At 39.5% G+C, this 19,929-nt stretch overlaps 1 long non-coding RNA gene across 1 annotated transcript in view; it reads left to right on the top strand.

Annotated features, from left to right (window-relative positions):
* The first annotated feature begins 235 nt into the window (after positions 1-235).
* The window catches only part of LOC111098631, a 62,930-nt gene continuing 43,236 nt past the window's right edge, over positions 236-19,929 (top strand). Inside the window, exons 1-4 of the long non-coding RNA XR_005369059.1 lie at positions 236-428; positions 7,899-8,017; positions 17,786-17,878; positions 18,513-18,673. This is a non-coding gene — a long non-coding RNA (uncharacterized LOC111098631). The remainder of the gene's footprint in view (positions 429-7,898; positions 8,018-17,785; positions 17,879-18,512; positions 18,674-19,929) is intronic.

The raw sequence follows: 19,929 nt of genomic DNA, 5'->3' as shown, positions 1-19,929 counted from the left end.
TACCACTTTGTTGTTGTTGTTATGGTGAGAATATTAAAGATCTAATCTCTTAGCACCTTTCAAGTATATAAGTTTACCACATTGTACATTACATCCCCAGAACTTATTCTTCTTAAAACGGAAAGTTTGTACCCTTTGACCTACATCTCGTTTTCCTCATTTCCCGGCCTCTGGCAGCCTGGGAGACCAGATTCTAATTTAGAATTCTCATACTCTTTGGAGTTCGGCGCCAGAACCCTGCAGCCTGAGAAGGTACAGCCCTAAGCGCAGGCCTGCATCTGGCCCCACTTTCTCTCCCCACTCCCAGCTCCATCCTGCATTATGTGGGGCTTCATGCACATTCTTACTGACATCTCAGCCCCTAAGTCCAAGCTCTGATCATATCCATGAAAACATCTTCCCTGTGGCCATCCCTCGGGTCTACCTGGGTAAGACAGAGAGTATAGGTCTTGGAAGCAGCTTTGGGTCAGTGGGGTCCTTGGTCTATGGTCTAGAAAAGGGAAAAGGCTCGGGCTCCATGTGCCATATCCTATTGGGGGAGCACATCTGAAGCCAGTGAAGGGTCCTCTTAAGTGTGGGTCCAGGAGAGGGGCCTCATGGGAGAATGGAGGATGTTCCATGCTGGACGACAGCCCAGCTACAAAGGCCCTTCTTCACTTTTGTCTCACCTGTGATAGAGGTTCTCTGTCTCCTTCCTCCTTTGGACTTCTCATCCCTCTTGTCCACCCTTTGTTTCCTGTTTGAAACACCATCCTTCTTTCTCCCTTTTCCTCCCGCCCAGAATTAGCTAGTCTTTTGGAGGCACTCTGGATGGGATCCAGAATCTTTTCTGGCACTTGTCCTAAATGCTCATTTGAATCTGTTTTTTGTTTATAGTGTGTTTCATGAGAAAAAGCAGCACTTCACTACAAGTAAGAGAAACAGAGAGGGAAGTACCTAGAATGTAATTAGATTAATACTTCGAGATATGACTATGCTATAGGTATTATGTTTCCAAAGGATTACTTATTCAGTATTTTACAGAATAAACGTAAATAGTTGTTGACTTACAAATGCTGATAAACTATGAAAGAAGATATGAATTGAAGCAAAACGTGAAGGAACAAAACATCTATATATTTAATGATACAAAATGCTGAGTGCTTTGATTGTCAGGCACTAGTGTAAGCACTAATATATGTTGACTTATTCAATTATGTCAACCCTATGAGGCAGATAATATATCAGTATCAATTTTATAGATGAAGAAACTGAGGCACAGAGAAGCCAGGTAATATTCCTAAGGTCAGATAGCCAGGACTGCAACTCGGGTAGTGTGGTTGCATGCTTACTTTGGTATTAAAAGCCATTAATATATATTCAGATGGAGAGTGGTCAAACTTTTAACTCTTCATCTTTAGAGATTAGCTCTTAGTTGCATCTGCAGAAGCAGAATTCAGTCAATTACCTTAGTGGTCCCTCTGAGTTTTCTTAGAAACTATCCTTGTAAATAAAGCAGTGGTAAATTCCCTGGTTTTTCCCATGGCTGGAGTTTGTTCAGTTAGACTATGCTCACCCTATTTCTAGAATTTTCCATTTCCAATTGCTTTCCTTTCTCTGGGGGACTTACCCACTTTTCCATACCACTTGTTCATAAGACTTGCACATTGTGAAGCTCTTTACATTTAAAGTCAAGGAAGCTGAGAGCTGCAAAGGCTTAGTTCTTGTTCAGTCTAGGTTTTTGTTTTTTTTTTTGAGACAATACTTCCAAACTTTTTATCATGGTTTAAACATGTATCATAAATAGAAACTATTCTAGATAAAGAATAGGAGGTTTGTTTATCTGTAGGTATATTTGGAATGGGACAACTGTTTGGAAGTTGTTTTTGTTGTTTGTTTTCTTAAGTAGTCTCCATGTCCAATGTGGGACTTGAACTCTGAGATCAAGAGTTTCCTGCTCTACCAACTGAGCCAGCCAGGAGCTCCTGGAAGTTATTTTTGTAACCATGTGAGTGTGATTATTTGAGATGTCACCCTTCTCTAAGGTTATCTGAAGTAAGCATAGATCCTTGAGTTTTGTCAAAGTCTGGGTGATTATCCATGTGCTTTGTTTTTTCAGTAAATAATTTACCCAGGTTCCTCACTAGTTATCAAATAAATCAGGTATAAAACAGTGATGGCTTATAAAAGATGTCAAAATATACTAAAGGAAAAAGGATACAGCCCTATTACTTGCTATTGACTTAGAGATTATGGATATTAGATTTCATTTAATCATGAGCTCCTTATGTGCCAAAGTGGCATTTTTTCATAAATGGGTTATAAAATAATGCATTTATTGAAATTTATGTGTAACTACAGGCTAATATCTCACAGAAAGTCTGCTTCTTGAAGTGTGAATTATTTGGTTTAAAACATCAGTCAGCACGCATAGACTTGTGATATTGATGACACAATCATACCTCAAGAATAGTAGGAACTTTATATTTGTCAGCAACATATCACAAAACTTTTTTGGGTTTCACAGTATTTCAGTGGCATTAATAGCAAGTACCATAGTACTCTCTTTTTGGATGCTTTTTTAATATTTAGTTTTAAGGTGCTATTGATTATAAGATGCAGCATCAATTTAAAAAGAACTTTACAAAGAAACATTTCAGCATATCAAACATGCACATCAACTGTGTGATTATATCTAGATTTTAGAAACATTACAGTGTGAAGAAATCTATGTCTTAGAATTGAAGCATTGTGGCAATTCTTACTGAAAAAATTAGTAATAAGAACAGCTGAAATGGTTAAATAACTCTCTCAAATACCATTTCTCCATTTTAATAATAATATTAATGATATAGATAGCATCAATTGAGAGTTTTCTATTTGCTAGACATTGCCAATGCTGACCATGGATAATCATATTTAATATTTACATTAATTCTTTCAGGTGGGTACCGTTGCTACCCATGTGTTAAAGACAGATTCAGTTTTCATGTTCAGAGATTAAACCTTAAGACTGGTATTTACCTATAAAATATGTGCATAATGGCCAAATGCCCATTTTCCATTTGTTACCCCAATTCACCTCTGTCATTGACCTACTGGCAAGATACAGAAAGCAAAAAGTTAAGACTTTTTGATAACTGTTTGTGGGTGCCTTGGTGAAGGAGGAGGCAATAACTGTTATGAAAACCTTTTTGCTTAGGTTCAGTTTAGACTCTGCACAAGGATACCTTTTATCTAGTGGTATGGATTTGTGATTTGGTCACATATATGAGAGTGAATATAGGGCTCACCTTTTTGAGAACTATTTCGGTATTGACCATTAGCCTCTCATTGTAAATATTGTGCTGTGGGGAACAAAGAGAGTATGGGATTTCCCAAAGCTGGGAGACTTCTGTACTTGAGCCCTATCTTAGTTTGATTTCTTCCAAAAGCAGACTCTAAGATGAGGATCTGGGTGCAAGTATATTATTTGGGGGGTGGGGGAGGTAAATCGTAGGAAATAAGGTGAGGGAATAGGGAAATGGGACAGCAGAGAGAGGGAAGCCAGTCAAGACTGTGGTAATGAACAGATTACTATTTTGGGCAACTAGATTTTACTTCTACAGGAAACTTTCCAAAGATACTGTCTAGAACATACCTAGAATTGTCCACTGAACAAAAACAGCTAGTATAGTTCTCTGTGATATTCTGTCCTTTGTTGGTTGAGAATTGCTTCTAGCATGCCGTTGCTCCAGCATTTCCTGGCTAAGAATGCTCCAGTGGCCAGAGAAAGCCAGAGACACAGGAGATTGAGGTGGGGGTCATAGTCATTGGTGTATGGGAACTAGCCACCAAAGTTGCAGGCGACATCAGCAAAGGGCTGAGGGGATATGGGCAAGGTACCAGCAATGTCTGCCATAATATTCCTGAAATTGGAATCTAGAATTCAGTGAATCAGGGTGAGGTTGCTTCTAAATGACATCTCTTACCACAGAAGCTATGCTCAGGGTACTATGATAGTCCTTCCAATAAAAATGTGATGGAGCTGGAAACACATGCAGGCGGTATGGGTGTGAAACCCTCCACGGTACTCTCTCACTCAGATAAATCACCTTCGTTCTGGCTCAAGCTTTCACTGAGATAGCTTCAGGCTTCATCTATTTAAATCAGAAATGAAAGTGAGGGTGAGTGCATTCATTTTACTCAGATGAAGCAGAATCCATCATAATTGCAATTTGATGGCAAATGTAACATCTCTCTCAGCACTCCGTTCTTACCTTCACCATCTGGTTTTCTTTTCAGGGTCAGATTTCACAGAAGCCACACTCCCCTTTCCTAGCACCCAACAAGTCCTCCTTACCTTCTTTCAAAAACTATGTTGTGAGATGGGGAGCTGGGTGGCTCAGTCGGTTGAGCGCCCGACTCTTCATTTCAGCCCAGGTCATGATCTCGGCATCGTGATTTTGAGCCCCCTGTTTGGCTCCATGCCCAGTGGGGATCTGCTTCAAGGTTCTCTCTTTCTCTCTGCCCTTCCCCACCCCAATCAATCAATCAATCAATCAATAAGTAAAATCTTAAAACATTTTGTGAGAGTTACTAAGATGAGGGAAGAGGAGGAGTATCAGGGCTGAACAAATGAACAGAGGCCGAGTGGCCAGGTAAATTCACTAGTTCTGTGATTACTTCATCCTATCAGATTCATGGTGGAGGTGTGTGTGGGGGAGAAGGGATGTGATTCAAATTCACTCTCAACAAAATTAAAAATTACTGTAAGTCGTGGAGTTTTGGGGTCACTGAAGAGTATATAAAATCTCAAACATTGAATGTTCCCTTGCCAAAGGCTTATCGCAATGTTTCTGTCTGTGTTGGTCTAATGCGAGCCACGAGTGTGGGATGATGGTAGGATTTGCTGATTTTTGACATTCGGTATTTTAGCCATTCCATTTTATGATGTATAGTTCTATGTCTGACTTTATCTGTGAGGTAAGAAATAGACATAAAATGTCTACAGTAATTTTGACCTGTCTTATATGATATGAATTATTCCTTTGATTTTAGCTTTAGAGAATAAACTTGTGAGTCTATTTTATCTTTATTGGCTTGATGATTTGTTTCTGGAATTAGAATCTGACTTTGCTTAATATCTTACTAACACAGGGCAACATCTTTTATTTATATCATAAAAGGTGACAAACAGAAATGTGTTTTGATTAGCAGCTGCCCTCCAAGTCACCCCCACACAGAAACATTTCTCGTTAGAGTGAACCACTCCTCCTCGTTTAATCAAACTGGATACCATGTCCCTATTTGAAGTTGAAAGAATTTAAGGCTGCAATTTCAGCCTGAGTTTTATTTATGAACCAGTTGCCTGTGCAGTATGCATGGGCATTTGAAATTAGTAATAATGAGTTGAATACATACGTATTTAGAACAATGTGTGGACCATTTCCTGACTTTTCTTGTGGTTAAGGCAGACTAGGACAGCAGCAGCTTCCTACAGCTGCCATTACCATTCTACATTTCTCTTTTATTGCCCATCAAACATGTATAGATTTAATGACCTGGAGAGGGATCAGTGAAATTCTTCACAGCACTGCATGTTTATTAATGGGCCTCCTGTTCATTGTGATGTGTTAGTGTCAGGATTATGCCAGTGGTATTGCAGGAGGCAATTAAGGGTTTCTTTATTCCCGATAAAAAGGAAATTAGTCACTGATCAGCAACACAGAGCAGCTCAACATCTTGGCAAGTGCATGAGGGAAGGGGGAAAGCAAGGGCTACAAAGAGGGTAGAAGGTAGGGAGATGGTTGATGAGTTTGCTCTATTAGAGGACATGTCAAGGAGGAACAGGAAGATGAAAGAATGGAAAATAATGAAAGCAAAAAAGAATTGGAAAACGGACTGGAATGGGGGTCTTTACCATGGTTCTTCAGTTTCTTTGGCAAGGAGGACATTAGATTGATTTGATTAAATTTTTTTCAATCCCGTTCAAGAGGAACTTCTTGATCCAACTATTTTTGAGTCTATGGAGGTTCCTTGGGGGCTGTAAGAATACTTCAAGTTTCATCTTTGCCTTTAAATAATAGCAGCAGCAAACAAACAAACCAACAAACTTAGGGTTGATTGAGGGTTGGGGCTAGAGGGCCATCATCTGACTCAAGTATTTGACAAGCATTTATTGAGGAATCATACCATGTGACTCTAGCACTAATTTACCTATATTATGGAGTGAATTGTCTACCCCAAATTTATGTGTTGATGTTCTAATCCTCCAGTGTTTCAAAATCTGACTGTGTTTGGAGATAGGGTCTTTAAAGAAATAATTAAGGTTAAATGAGGGCATTAGGGTGAGCCCCTATTCCAATATGACTGGTGTCCTCATATGAAGACAAGATTAGGATGTGGACCTACAAAGGGAAGACCATACAAAGACACAGGGAAATAGTGACTATTCCAAGCCAAGGAGAGAGGCCTCAGAAGAAACCAACACTGTTCACACCTTGATCTTGGTTTCTAGCCTCCAGAAATGTGAAAAAATACATTTCTACTGTTGAAGCCACCTAGTCCATGGTATGTTGTTATGGTAGCCTTAACAAATCAATACAACCCTGAAAGGGAGGAACTATAATCCTATTCTAAGGTGAAACTGAGGTTCAGGAAGTTATGCAAGTAGTCTGGATTTACAAAACTAGTACGATTTCAGAACTTGGATCAGAAATAATCCCCGTCATTGAAAACAAGCATTAAGAACCTCAGCACCAGAATTGCTAAAAGAATCTTGAAAATTCTTTTTGAAATTAAAAAAAAAAACATTTTAAAAAAGATTTTATTTATTTATTCATGAGAAACAGAGAGAAAGAGGCAGAGACAGAGGCAGAGGGAGAAGCAGGCTCCATGCAAAGAGCCTGATGTGGGACTCAACCCCGGGACTATGGATCACACCCTGGGCAGAAGGCAGACGCCCAACCATTGAGCTACCCAGGCGTCCCGAGAGTCTTGAAATTTTAATCAACAGTTAAACTTTATATGTAAATGGTTAAAAGTCAACTCAAGCAAAGTGAGGATTCTTAAAAACCTATATACAATGAGAATAGAATGTCTTTACTCATTCATTTCTAACCTACGGTATCACATTCAGATCCCAGGATCATACTTCTTAGAAAAACACAAACGCATAAGAACTTGTTCCAAAGAGAGGGAGTCAAAGATGACTGAACGACTCTGCAACATGCCACATCAAAAACAGTCTAAAGGGGCTACGAGTGCCTTTCTAAAGATAGCTATCCTCATTTGAAAAGAAAAGAGAGAATAGAATGTTCTGAATGAGTCTACAGGAAAGAAATAAGACCAACCTCTTGGGATAGATTTAGTTTCAAACATGGGCAGCTGAGTCACAGGAAAAAAAAGTCTTTAAGGACTTTTTGGGGGTGTTTTGGGAGTAGGACAATATTTGCTTTGCTCACCTTTATCATAAAACACGAGTGGATTTCTAGCCTTAAATTACTGGTGCCACATCTTGGAAGGCAGTTCTGGATGTGTTATCCCAAATTCCATCTGTATTCAACACCAGCAAGGCAACTGTGAGGGGCTCACTTTGAATTTCACCTGGCTGGGCCATAGGCCAAGAGTCACTCCACACCTAGTGGTGCCAGTTGGCTCTCTAGTGGCTAATTAAGAGAAAAATTGTTCCCTTGGGGCCAAGTTTCTGTCTCCTAAATAATTCTATAGCCTCTCTCATTCACAAGATGGAAAAGATCTGTTCATAAGAGCATGTGGATACTCTGTGATTAGGTAGAGTGTATAGTATTAAGTACAGAAATACGGGCCTCGAGTGGGAAATGGGAATCAAAACCTTGTGCATAGGTGGGCATCCCCACAGAAATGGTAAATACAGAATGTCAAAATTAAGCTCTTGCTTTCATCCTTTTTCTTCTTAGGACAAGCCAGGAGATCAGGGCACCTCTGTATTCCCTGATGGACAGACAGGCAGCCTCAGGTCCCTACCAGCTCACCATTCCTGGGGAGGAGTGCCAGGTCCAACACTGCCAGTTACCAGGTTGGTGAGTCCTTATTTTTGGTTCAAGCCATGTCTTCCAAGTTCCCTTCATTTGGTATTAAAGTTGATATTTTGATTCTTCTTCGGCCATTTCTTTGTTTTACTTCCCAAATTATTCAATTTGAGAAACTTGGGCGAGGAAGTGACATTCTGATTTTGGAGACCCTTCAGAGATTTCAGTAGGGACCCAGAAATAAGGTCCAACGTGAAGCTGTTCTGCTATTATACCATAAATATCAACTATTATGCTGTTAAAGTGTATGACTTTTCGTTTGGGTCAAGAGGGACTTTAGATCTGAAAATCTCTGTGATTTTAAGAATTTCTCCTTTGACTTTAATGGATTTCAAGAAAATGTTCATTATGTGTAGAGTTAGCAATCTGTCAGCGAGGCAAGACTATGACTTTAGAAGCTCTGAGCAATGCGAGACTTTGATGCTGTGCCCCTTCCCCTCCCTATGTGCTAAAAACTTAAAAAAACAGTGTTTGAATGATAGAGTAATAGTAATGACAAGCTTGTACAGCATTTATTGTGTATCAAACACTCTGGTAAATGTTCTTCATAAATTAATTTATTCATTTCTTAGAGCAAATCATGACATAGGTACTATTTTTATGTCTATTTTATAGTTCATGGTAGGTCTGGGATGCAGTTCTAAGTGGATTGACTTCAGAGTCCGTGCACTTAATCATTATACTATGCTGCTGCTGCTAATAATAATAGTAGTAGTAGTAGTAATAATAATAGTCTAAGAGTGTTCAACAAAGTACTTTTTTCTCCATGATAAATCTGCTGGTCTTTATTTTGAAATATATAATTCACATATTGAATTCTTAAAAATCAGTCTCCTCCCTGCCCTACCGCAACTCCCTCCCCACCCCCCATTTTGGTGCTCTTGTTTTGCTTGGATGTTAAGCATATTCTTAGTTATTGGATAATCTAACAGAGGCCCTGAGTGAAGACTTGAGTTATCTGGGCTGTGTATAAATATAACAAAATGTAATAGGAATGTCTATTGGGTGGAAGAGAATACACTGCATTCTTTGCCTCCAAAGCCAAAAGAGGAGCAAGTGACTCGTGAATCTCTTGACTTCTTTTGTAGCACTTTGAATTCACATAATTAAAAAAAAAAAAAAATCAGCCTGAGAGGTCTCTTACCTTCTAAGCCATTCAGCAAGCTGCCTTCCTTTCAACATAATGAGCCATAATTACTCAATGATCTTTCAAAGGGCAAGTATCTCTGGGACCCTAAGATCTCCTTTACAAAGGCTTCCTCAGGTTTGATTTGCTAATCCCCTTAGTTAAACCACAGTTATTCCTTTTGGAGATCAAAACTGCTGCAACTACAGTGGGCTTTTAAATAAGGGGCTAAAAATGTTATAAAGGTTATCTGAAATCTATTTGGGAACATTCCTCTATACTTTATATCTACATAATCTATTGTTCTATCCATGAAGGTGGAAGCAGAACTGAGCCTGACCTCAGGCAGACAAAGAAAAATTTGCTGTCAGCTTCTTGTTGAATGACAAAATCCCTGAGGCAAAACTCTCTTAAGTTTTTATTTAATTTGTGTTGTACCTACAGCACAACCCTTCTTTGCTGTGTCAAGAATTTATTGAGTTGTAATTAGACTGTCTGAGGGGCAACTACATTCCAAGCTGAGACCTCTTGTGGATTACCCAAGAGCTAGACTAAAATGGGGGATGAAAAGTGATGGAGAGAGAGAAAGAGAGAGAGAGAGAGAGAGAGAGAGAGAGAGGAAGAAGAAGAGAGAGTGAGGTGGAGAGATTTATAGAATTTGATATGTGCTATTGCGAAATAAGAGCCTACTTTCATATGGTGGACATGTACAAGGGGCTTGATGTTACATAGAACCCAGCAGTCCCACAAGAAGTGGTCTCATTCTTACTATTATAGATTTATTTTTCTATCCTTTGGTTGCCCCAAGCTCCGTGATTCCTACATATGTTCCTTTTTTCTTTCCTCCAGCGTTACTAAATTATTATGTTCAATTACCATTATTTTAAGGGTCCTATCTATTTTCAGATTCCAAGTATTGCGCAAATTCGTGGCACTAAGATTTTTATCATAGTCTTGTCTCAGCTTCCAATCTGTTGAGTAGCAACAGCCCTTGCATTAACATTTAGAGTAGCCTCGCTGACATGATGACCCAGCCGCTTGCCATACAAATGTAATCAAATCTATTAACGCCTTTATAGATCAAGTTTATTTCTTCTTTATGGAAAGTAGTTGAGGAGAAATGGTACAGAGGAACAAAGGGGTTGGCATCTAGTGGGTATAGATGAGGGAGTTTACCCCTTCCAATTGCCACACAAATCACAGGGAGCGGTTTTTGTTGTTTAGCAATAAACTCTTGAGCTGAAACTTGGACTGAATGTAATTTTCTTTGGGGTGAGATAAGGATGGGTAGGGAAATTAGTTGTTTGGGAAGAAAGGCATATAAAAAGAAAGAATTTTTTTTTTTTACAATTTCTGGCTAGAATCTCATGGGACTCCCTGCTCTAATAATTGCTATTAAGGTCCACTGTCTTGTCTAAGATAATTCTGAAATCAGCACTACAGGGAAAAAGGGTTTATTTGCACTTACACGTGTGGAAGGGTATTTTGTACATCATGAGCTTGGATTGGATCCAAGTTTGTGCTGAAATGTATATTTTTTATATAGAGTAGAAAAACTTTTAAGTATCCAGGCAGAAAAAGGGAAGATGGGTGATGGAATTCATTGACTAGGATTCAGAGCCTTATAGTTCTATGGATAAATTTGTAGGCTCTCCATGACGTGGCAACATGTGTCCACTAGAGGTCAGTAAAAGGCAAGGGGTGAGAAACTTCTCCAGCAGGGCGCTAGCTTCCCCTACACCCAGGTGGGTTTCTCGGTTTTAACACTCACATTTGAAAAGCTTTCTTTTAAAGATGACTAAAATGTGGTATTCAAGGTTTCCTGGGAGAGGAGAGCAAAATAAAGAACTCCATCTCCAAAAGAAGTGAAACTGAAAAAAAAAAAAAAAAAAAAAAAAGGTTTGAAGAAGTTACATAGCAGAAAACCTTTCTTAGGCCTTTGTTACCTCAGAATGAACAGGGCTATTTTCCATCGCTGATCTTTTGGATGTGGGTTTAAGCAGGTGTACTAAAGCCTATTGCACGCCTTAGTGGGAAGGAAGCTCTCTGCTGCGATTCCAACAGCACATTTTCCGAACCTTGATGGCATTTGTTGCATTGTTTACTATTTTTTTTCTAGTACATGTTTTCCTCTTGTACTAGTTTGCAAGCTTCTTGATGACAGGAATCAGATCTCGGGCATTTAAAAATCCTGAATACTTGAAAAAATCCTCAGTACTTGGCCACTGCTTGACTAGAACGTTGTAGGTCACCTAAAAAGTTTGTGGAACATATATGAATCATGCATAATGTGTTCTTTATTATTATTTGCAAAGTACAGTAGTATTTGTGTAGATGTGTGTGCTTGGAGGGGTCTTTGTCATTCTCTAGAAGATTTAAAGTGGATAAACATCCATATACTACCTTTCTTCTCATAAAACTAACCAAAATGATAATGTCTCAATTTTATCTGTTTGCTTTTCCATTTCTGATGAAATTCAGAACTAAAAATGGATGTCTCTCTGAGATATAAAATGCAGGAGAAAAAAAGATCACTGTTACTTTAACCGCAACCAGTTTTCTGCATAAAGTCAAGATGGATTTCAGAGCTTTTCAAATTGATGGGTGTTAGTCTGGCAAGCAGTGAATTCTGGCCCTCAATTCTCGAGTTGTCAGACTATTTCACAGACCTGCTGCATGATGGAAGGCTATTGAATATTACTCAGACATTGACCATTATGTTCTTTTCTTCCGCCAAGCATTAGGCACTTTCCCTTTAAGGTGAGCTGTTTCCCCCTGACTTTGTGTGTTTAGAAGTCCTATAGAGGAAGCAGGTACCCAATCTGAAATCCAGAGCACTCTCAGCTTTGGCATCCACATCTTTCATGGTAGGTGGCTCAATGTGGTGCCTTTGAACACACGGCCCCAGTGGGAGCCCTATTATCTGCTAAATATTTCTGGAAATGTTTATTCAGAACATGGAGCACAGCAGGCTGCCCCCCTACTCCTACACTGACAGCTAAGCCTTTGAAATGGCAAATGCATAGACCTCCTGAGCGCCTCTACTTGGCCCCTGCTGTTGACATTTTCAAAGTTAACATATAAAATGATTCCATTGAAATAATATTTTTGAAGATCTTACTGCCTAAACTTTATCAAGATTCACAAATTAGCTCTAGGATGACATTTGACTTAGGTAGAGAGTATGAGTTTTAAAATGAATATCTGATAGATTATACTCAAACTAAGCCCATTATGATACCCAGAACATATTGTTAAGCTTCCCATTATTCACTTGAGGCTGTTTCTTAAAAATTTTCTGGTGTTATTTCCAGACACATAATCCTAATTCACTGGAGCTAGTTGACCCTGCAGAGACCTTCTAGTAAAACAGTATCTTCATTTTAGAGGTGAAGTAGTCAAGGTTCTTAGAAGGTATCTGAAATGACTCTAGAGATGGGACATTCAGACTTTTTGAGGTAACTTTTCCCTCAACAATTTAATTAACTTGGTCTATGTATGATCATTGAGAATGATATAGATAGTGTCTGATTACATCACAAAATTACACCATCTCAGGTTCATAGGGCAGGCATGATGGATAGAGTCAAATAGCATCATTTCTGATTAAACCATTCACCTTTCTATACCTTGTATTTTCCTTTCTAGTCTTGAGGTGAATGTGGGAAAAGAAATGTCATATGTATAAAAAGAAAAAAATCTGATTCCAGGGTATAGGTAAGTGGGGAGTAGGGGCAGAAGGAGTAAGATGGGCTTCTGCACATTGTCTCCTTCAAAGCTTCTCCCAAGAAGTGTATACAAAAAGTAGTAGTGAGCTGGTTAAGCAAAGCAAAAGTTCCTTGGCGATAGTGGAAAAGAGATTGTTTTAGTGTTGGTGGAGAGAGCTAATCCAAGAATCCAAGGCACTGTCTCAGTGCCATAGATAATGCACTTTCTGTTCATTTCAACTCAAAAAATGCTTATTTTATGTTTCAGGCAGGCATTGGATATATATACCAGTGAACAAAATAGAGTCTCTGTTCCCATAGAATTTACATTCTTATGGGAGGAGATAGACACTGAACAAATAAGAGATGAGAAGTGCTAACCAAGGAATGTTAAGCAGGACAAAGGAGATAAAGAGGGATGGCAGGGGTGGGGTGACATTTTGTAATGAATGGTTGTCTTGGGTATTCCCATAGGGACTTCAAAAGGTGTCCAAGGAGCTGCAACATTGCTTAGGCTTTCCTCAGGAGAACAGTGTGTCGGGGCAGATAGGAAATTGGATTTTCTGTCACTTGTATGGCCATTCAGTGGGTCAACCTGTGCCAGCCAAGATACTATACCTTTGCCTCAGGACCAGCCTCCCCACTCCTTCTGCTGCACCCTGAAATGAACTTGTGTGGTCTCTGTGACTGCTCATGTCTCCCATGTGACATTGGTGGTATTGGCCTAGTTTGGCTCTTTGTGAGTCAAACTGAATTTAACTGTTATTAAACCCATTTCTGGCAAATGAGGCTCAAAGGGTATTTGACTTGGGTTGAGATCCTGGTTGAGAACCTGGAACAAAAAGGTATAGCAACTAAATCCATGACTATTCTTGTCATATTATTCAAGAGATTTTCTTGAGATGGAGAGTCAGTTAGGTGAAGACTTCCTCTTCTATTTATGTTTTCTTTTTTTTTTTTTAAGATTTTATTTATTTATTTATTCATGATAAACACAGAGAGAAAGAGTGAGAGCCAGAGACACACAGGCAGAGAGAGAAGCAGGCTCCATGCAGGGAGCCTGATGCGGGACTTGGTCTCGGGACTCCAGGATTGCATCCTGGGCCAAAGGCAGGTGCTAAACTGCTGAGCCACCCAGGGATCCCCCCCGCCAAAGAATCTTCTAAATAATATTGAGGGTTTTTTTTGTTTTGTTTTGTTTTGTTTTGTTCAGTAGGTCTCTGCATTCAATAAGCATTTAATCAACACAAAGCTTACTATAGCTACTGTTTGGGGAGGGCTTTGTCCCTTCTTAAAAGGTAGGATACCCTGGAAAGTGTGAGACATTAATGTTTACCAGCTGTTTATACTTATTCTTGTTAAGCTTCACATTTTTGTCTGTGACAGTGTTTGGTGGAGGGAGGGGTTATGGGGAAGTGAAGAGAACTTGATTTTACAGAGCAAGAGAAGGTACAGTGATGAGGCCCATGGGAATGGAGAACAGGAGACAAATTCCTAATTTTGGTGAAGACCAAGATGTTCTTTTGATTGTATTATTCTGATCTTCACTGTCTTAGTATCTTAACTCATGCCTCTATACACATATGATCTACAAAATAGTCAATAACTGGAATGGCACTGGAACCAACCAATCAGAACAGACACCAACGACACCCAGTACTACTGAACCCAAGGGGATTTCTTGGTTATAAAAATAAGTTGAGAAAGGGAAATTAGGAGTGAGTCATTAATAAACACATAAGACTGAAGCAAATATAATGACCTAAACAATGGGGTATATCCTCCCTGGTCTTAGTCCTGAGGTAAGTTGTGCTGGCCACCTTTGTGTTTTTATGGCAGTTGTCTTTCTCTTACATCATGCTTCCTGTTTTTAAACTTGTGACTGTTTTGTAAATACAATAACATAGTGATTGTTTAACAATATATCTGCTGGTGTGCCTAGTGTTGACTGATGACTCTCATTTGTAATAAAATTTTGAATCTCAAGGATATTTGAAAATTTACTATATTCATGTAGTGTCGTATTTAATTTGCACTGAAAAATTAAGATGTCTTTCCAGTATCAAAGCAGATGCTCAATTAGTATTTGTTAGATGAAAATTTATGAAAGCAAGAAGCAAGCAAGCAGAGCTCAGATGGATCATGTCCATAAAGTATTCCTGACTGCCTAAGCTGGATGTGATTTCTCCCTTCTCTGATTTTCCATTGCCCTCTTGTTTGTATTTGTTACCTCATGCAATTCGTTTTCTCATAAACGCACACACAATGCCATTTTCTCAAACGAATTACAAGATTGCAGAGTGTTTTATACTTTTTTATACCACCCATACTCTTTTGGTAATGAAAAGTTGAATTGGGAAGAGGGGATGGGAGAGACAGGGAGACTTGGTGGTGTGATTTGATAATGGCCTCAACTAATATGGTAACAGTAGGAATGAAAGAGAAGGGGAGATAAAAGAAGCATAATAAAAGAATCACTCAAACTTCGTAATTGGATATGGGAAGATGGGGAGAAGGAAGAGTCATAGCTAACTTCGGATTTTGAGCCTTTAAAGTATTAGGGTTCTTGGACCTAAGGTCTTTCACAAGCAATGTTGTAAAGCTGGTGCTGTTTTACTCACGGAATATGAGCTGATATAGAGGGCTTAGCAGTTGCTTTTCAACCTGGAATGAGTTTACAGTTCAGCCAAGGTTACACAGCTAGTAAAAGGCTGAGTAGGGATTATGAACTCAGGGAGTCTGGCTCCAGGGCATGCTTTCTGGCCACTGTGCTGTGTAGCCTCTTGTATTAAATAAGATAAGGCGTATGAAACTTGCAAACTTGAAAGCTGCATACAAATGTTACTTCAAATAAACATTATGGGAAGTTTGTGTTATTGGAACTGAGACTCAAAGCATGAGGAGCAGTCAGTGGCAGATGAAGAGGGTTACAAAGGAAAATAGAGAGGTCACAGAGGGCAGGTGGTTCCACAAAGGCACAGTGGGTAGCCTAACATGTGGGAGAGGGAAGGAGAATGTATGTAGCTAGTAAACAACCTGACCAAACCTTTGCCCAGTCAGTTCAGTGAAAATGGAAACCTGGGGAGAGCATTTACTCTTAGAAATTTGATCCCAGAGTTCTCAAAAACACTTTGGATCAGAGAGAGGGGGACAATGACTTGGGGTTTGCAGCTCAAATATTTCTTCCACCTGCCACACATGCACACAATATCTTTGGCTAATCAGTTAGGATAAGGCTTATCCCAGAGCCTGCTTTTGCAGGCTCTATCCTTGGAATTGTTTCTAAATGTAAAGTAGGAAGTGATCTTTTGTTTGAGCTGCAGAATATAAGAGCCGGGAGTCCAAGATTCAGCATTCAAAATGCAAGTGATGTCCTCAGAGACTATCACAGCATAAATAGAATTCCTAAATGCAGAGGGCAAGGATTCTGCATGGCCCACATACACAAAAGAACCAACAGGGTAGCAGTTGGGAATCAATTCTGTTAAACGCAAAATACAATAGGGAGCAACACTACATTGTTGCAGAGGCATTCTTAATTAAACAATTCAAATGTGCTTTTAATTCCTGCTAAAATGAGGAGCAGAGAGAAGGCAAATGGGCAGCATTTGGTGTTAAATGTCATGCCTTGGAAAGTACAGGGTGTTAGAGGAGCCTAGACAGGGCCAAACTGGTAAGAACACAGAGCATAGGGTAGCCAAAGACGGGAGTAGGGTCAGATCGTGCAAAAAGCCTTTTAAGCCATGGTAAGGAATTAGGATCTTATTCTTAAGAAAATAGGTAGCCATCGGAAGATGAAGAAGAAATTGCATCTTCAGTTTAGTGTTGGAAAGGGAGAAAGAATTGTTCAGGATGATGAAATTAAGAGGCCATTACAATAATCTCTGCAGGAGACAATGATGGCTACACTTGGGGTGCCTCGCTGGCTGCGTCCATAGAGTGTGTGACTCTTGATCTCAGGATTATAAATTCAAGCCTCACATTGGGTGTAGAGATTACTTAAAAATAAAATCTGTAGAAAAAGATGGCAATACTTAACTAGTACTTAATATGTGATAGTCATTCTTCTAAGCTACTTTAGAGAAAACGTGTGTTTATACATAATAACTCATTCAATGCCATGATGATACAGTAGATGGTGTTTTTATACCCCTCACACTACAGATGATGAGACTGAGGAACAGAGAGGTTAAGAAACATGCCAATGTCACACATTTAATGGTATAACTGAGATTTGAACTCAAGCAATGTTTTTTTTTCCTTTTTAAAGATTTTTATTATTTATTCATGAGAGAGAGAGAGAGAGAGAGAGAGGCAGAGACACACACAGGCAGAGGGAGAAGCAGGCTCCATGCAGGGAGCCTGACGTGGGACTTGATCCTGGGTCTCCAGGATCACGCCCTGGGCTGAAGGTGGTGCTAAACCACTGAGCCACTCGGGATGCCCCTCAAGCAATGTTTTTAATAACTACAATACACTCTCTGACTAAGATAGTCTTATTGGGGGGCCCCACGTCGGGCTCCCAGCATGGAGCCTGCTTCTCCCTCTGCCTGTGTTTCTGCCTCTCTCTCTCTCTCTCTGTGTCTGTCATGAATAAATAAATAAAATCTTTTTTAAAAAAAGATAGTCTTATTGGAGATGATAAGAAGTAAACTGAGTCAAAAAGTAAGCAAGAGATCCAGCACTTGGTGATTCACTGGAGCAGTGGAGCTAAGGACTTTGGTTCGAATATATTGAAATTGAAGGGCCTTGGGTCAGTCAAAGGAAGTTAACAATTGCAAAAAAGGGCTAGAAGGATCTGGGTTGGAGCTCCCTATTTGAAAGCTTCCAGAGTGGGAGAAATTCAGCAGGGTGAGTGTGAAGTGAAGAATGGAGAAAGATGAGGGCCTGGTCCATAATCTTGAGTTCTCTTCACATTCAAGGACACATAGAAGAATAGGAATCTACCGGATGCCTGGGAAGGAGTAGCCAGAGAAGAAAAGGAGATGAGGACAGTGGGTGTCACAGAAGATGAGGTAAATGAATTTCAAGAGGCAAGGGTGGCCGTATGAGCAAGATGACAAAGATTTAGCCTTAATAATATCAGAGCTGTATACTCACTAGTTTAGACAATATTTATTCATTTATTTGAGGGGTGTTGGGGACGAGGGACAGAGGGGCAGAGACAGACTCTTAAGCAGACTCCATGCCCAGCTTAGAGCCCAACACAAGGCTGGGTCTCACAACCCTGAGATCATGACGTGAGCCGAAATCAAGAGTCAGATGCTTAACCAACTGGGCACTCAGGTGGACACTCCTAAACAATACTTTGAGGAGGTTTGGCAAAAATAGAAGAAAAAGATTTGAGAGATGATTAGTTTTTAATGTAAGTATGCTTAGCATGTGTAAATGCTGAGAGAGACGGAGTCAGGGTCAAGTTGTAGTCAGAAGACAGAGGAATAAACAGTGTAGCTGTTTCTAGATGTATTAGTGAAAATAAAGCTAAACTGCTCCAACAAAAAGACCTTAAAATGCAATAGCTCAAACAAAACCACCCTTTATTTATTCCCCGGTCACACTGTAGGGCAGCTCCTTTGCTAGGCATCTCTATTCCCCAAGGACATTCAAGGATCTAAGTTTTTTTGAACCTGTGTTTTCTTGCTCCCCCAGGGCATTGTTTTGTGGATGGTGGGTCTCCACGGAGTCCTTTTCTGTCTGAGGGAAAGAGAAACAGTACAGAGGAGGTATCCTTGTTGTCTTAAGATGCTGGCCAGGAGATACATATCACGTCTGCCAACTACGTCAGGTGACCACACCTACCTGCAAGGGAGGTAGGAAACGGCTATCTAGCAAGTCACATGGTTTCCCTACAATTTTATTTCCGTGTGAGAAGGATGTTGGGGGGTGGGTGTTGCAATTTACAGTCTTCTCATAAGAGGAAGGGATCAAGGATAAGTTGAGAAATATATATTCTCCAAATCAAATATCTCTTCAATTTAAATGCTTTTCCGGAGTTAGGAGGAAAGCAATCTGATTGAGCGAATTCAAAACGAATATGTTCCTTATTGGAAGCCCATCACCTTTTGGGAAATATTTGCCTTATTTAAGGAGAGTGCTAGAGAGAATATTGAGTCTTTTAATTTAGAAAACAAAAGTATCCCCAAGAACATTTGCCTAATAATAAGAGGTAAAAGTTCTAAGCCAGGTAGAGCTTTAAAAGAGAATCAGCTGTTAGATAAGACACATATTTGGGGAATAAAAACTTTCTCTGATCACCTCAAATATAACACCAGGTTCTGGTGTTACCACCTCTTCTGCCTGCCTCTGAATCGATAACTGGCTTTTGTCCTTAGACCTACTGAAGTTGACTATTCCTTTAGGCCAGTTGTCATGAATGTGACAATAGGAATGCAGCAAAGGTTGATGAAAGTAAAAAAAAAAAAAAAAAATTTTTTTTAAGAACACAAAATATATCTTGATCATTGTACAAATAAGTTAATTTTACCACTGTCAACTTCCCTTCTGATTTCATTATGGTAAATTATAACATTATTATTTCTAACTGGTGGTCATTTATCTGACATCCTCAGTTACCCAAAACAAAGCAGAGAAATGATGTGGGAAAATATCCGAACGTTAAAATGAATGTCACAAAATTCATGCAGTAAAACTCATGTACTTTTCTTACAGGAGAATTTCTGGCTTCCCTTTCACTCCTTTTTCGCACATGGTTTGCACAGGCTGGATTGTCTGGAGTAGGGCCGCAGATGAGATAGGAAGCAAGCTAGAGGCAGGTGTATTGAGAGTATAAGGGATTGATGAGAATAAGTCAGCAAGGAAAAGCAATGTAGAAATAAGTGTAATGCCACATGAATGGGACTCTTGAGTCTTTAGTGTTTGACATTCAGCTCCATATCCTTTAATAATTTCTGAGGTCATGACCAATACAAGTATCAGAATAGGAATTCATGATCTGTAATGGTTCTGGAATAGTGTAACTGTAGGGTTGTTTAAAATGGAAGCAAGTAAAGTGTTAAAACACTTTTTAGGTATTTTAAGGTATAAAATCAATAGCAAGTCTCTCTCC

Source organism: Canis lupus, chromosome 13 (assembly GCF_011100685.1).
Source record: "Canis lupus familiaris isolate Mischka breed German Shepherd chromosome 13, alternate assembly UU_Cfam_GSD_1.0, whole genome shotgun sequence".
In the NCBI taxonomy this organism is placed as follows: Eukaryota; Metazoa; Chordata; class Mammalia; order Carnivora; family Canidae; genus Canis; species Canis lupus.
This window is presented reverse-complemented; position numbering and strand designations above follow the sequence as displayed.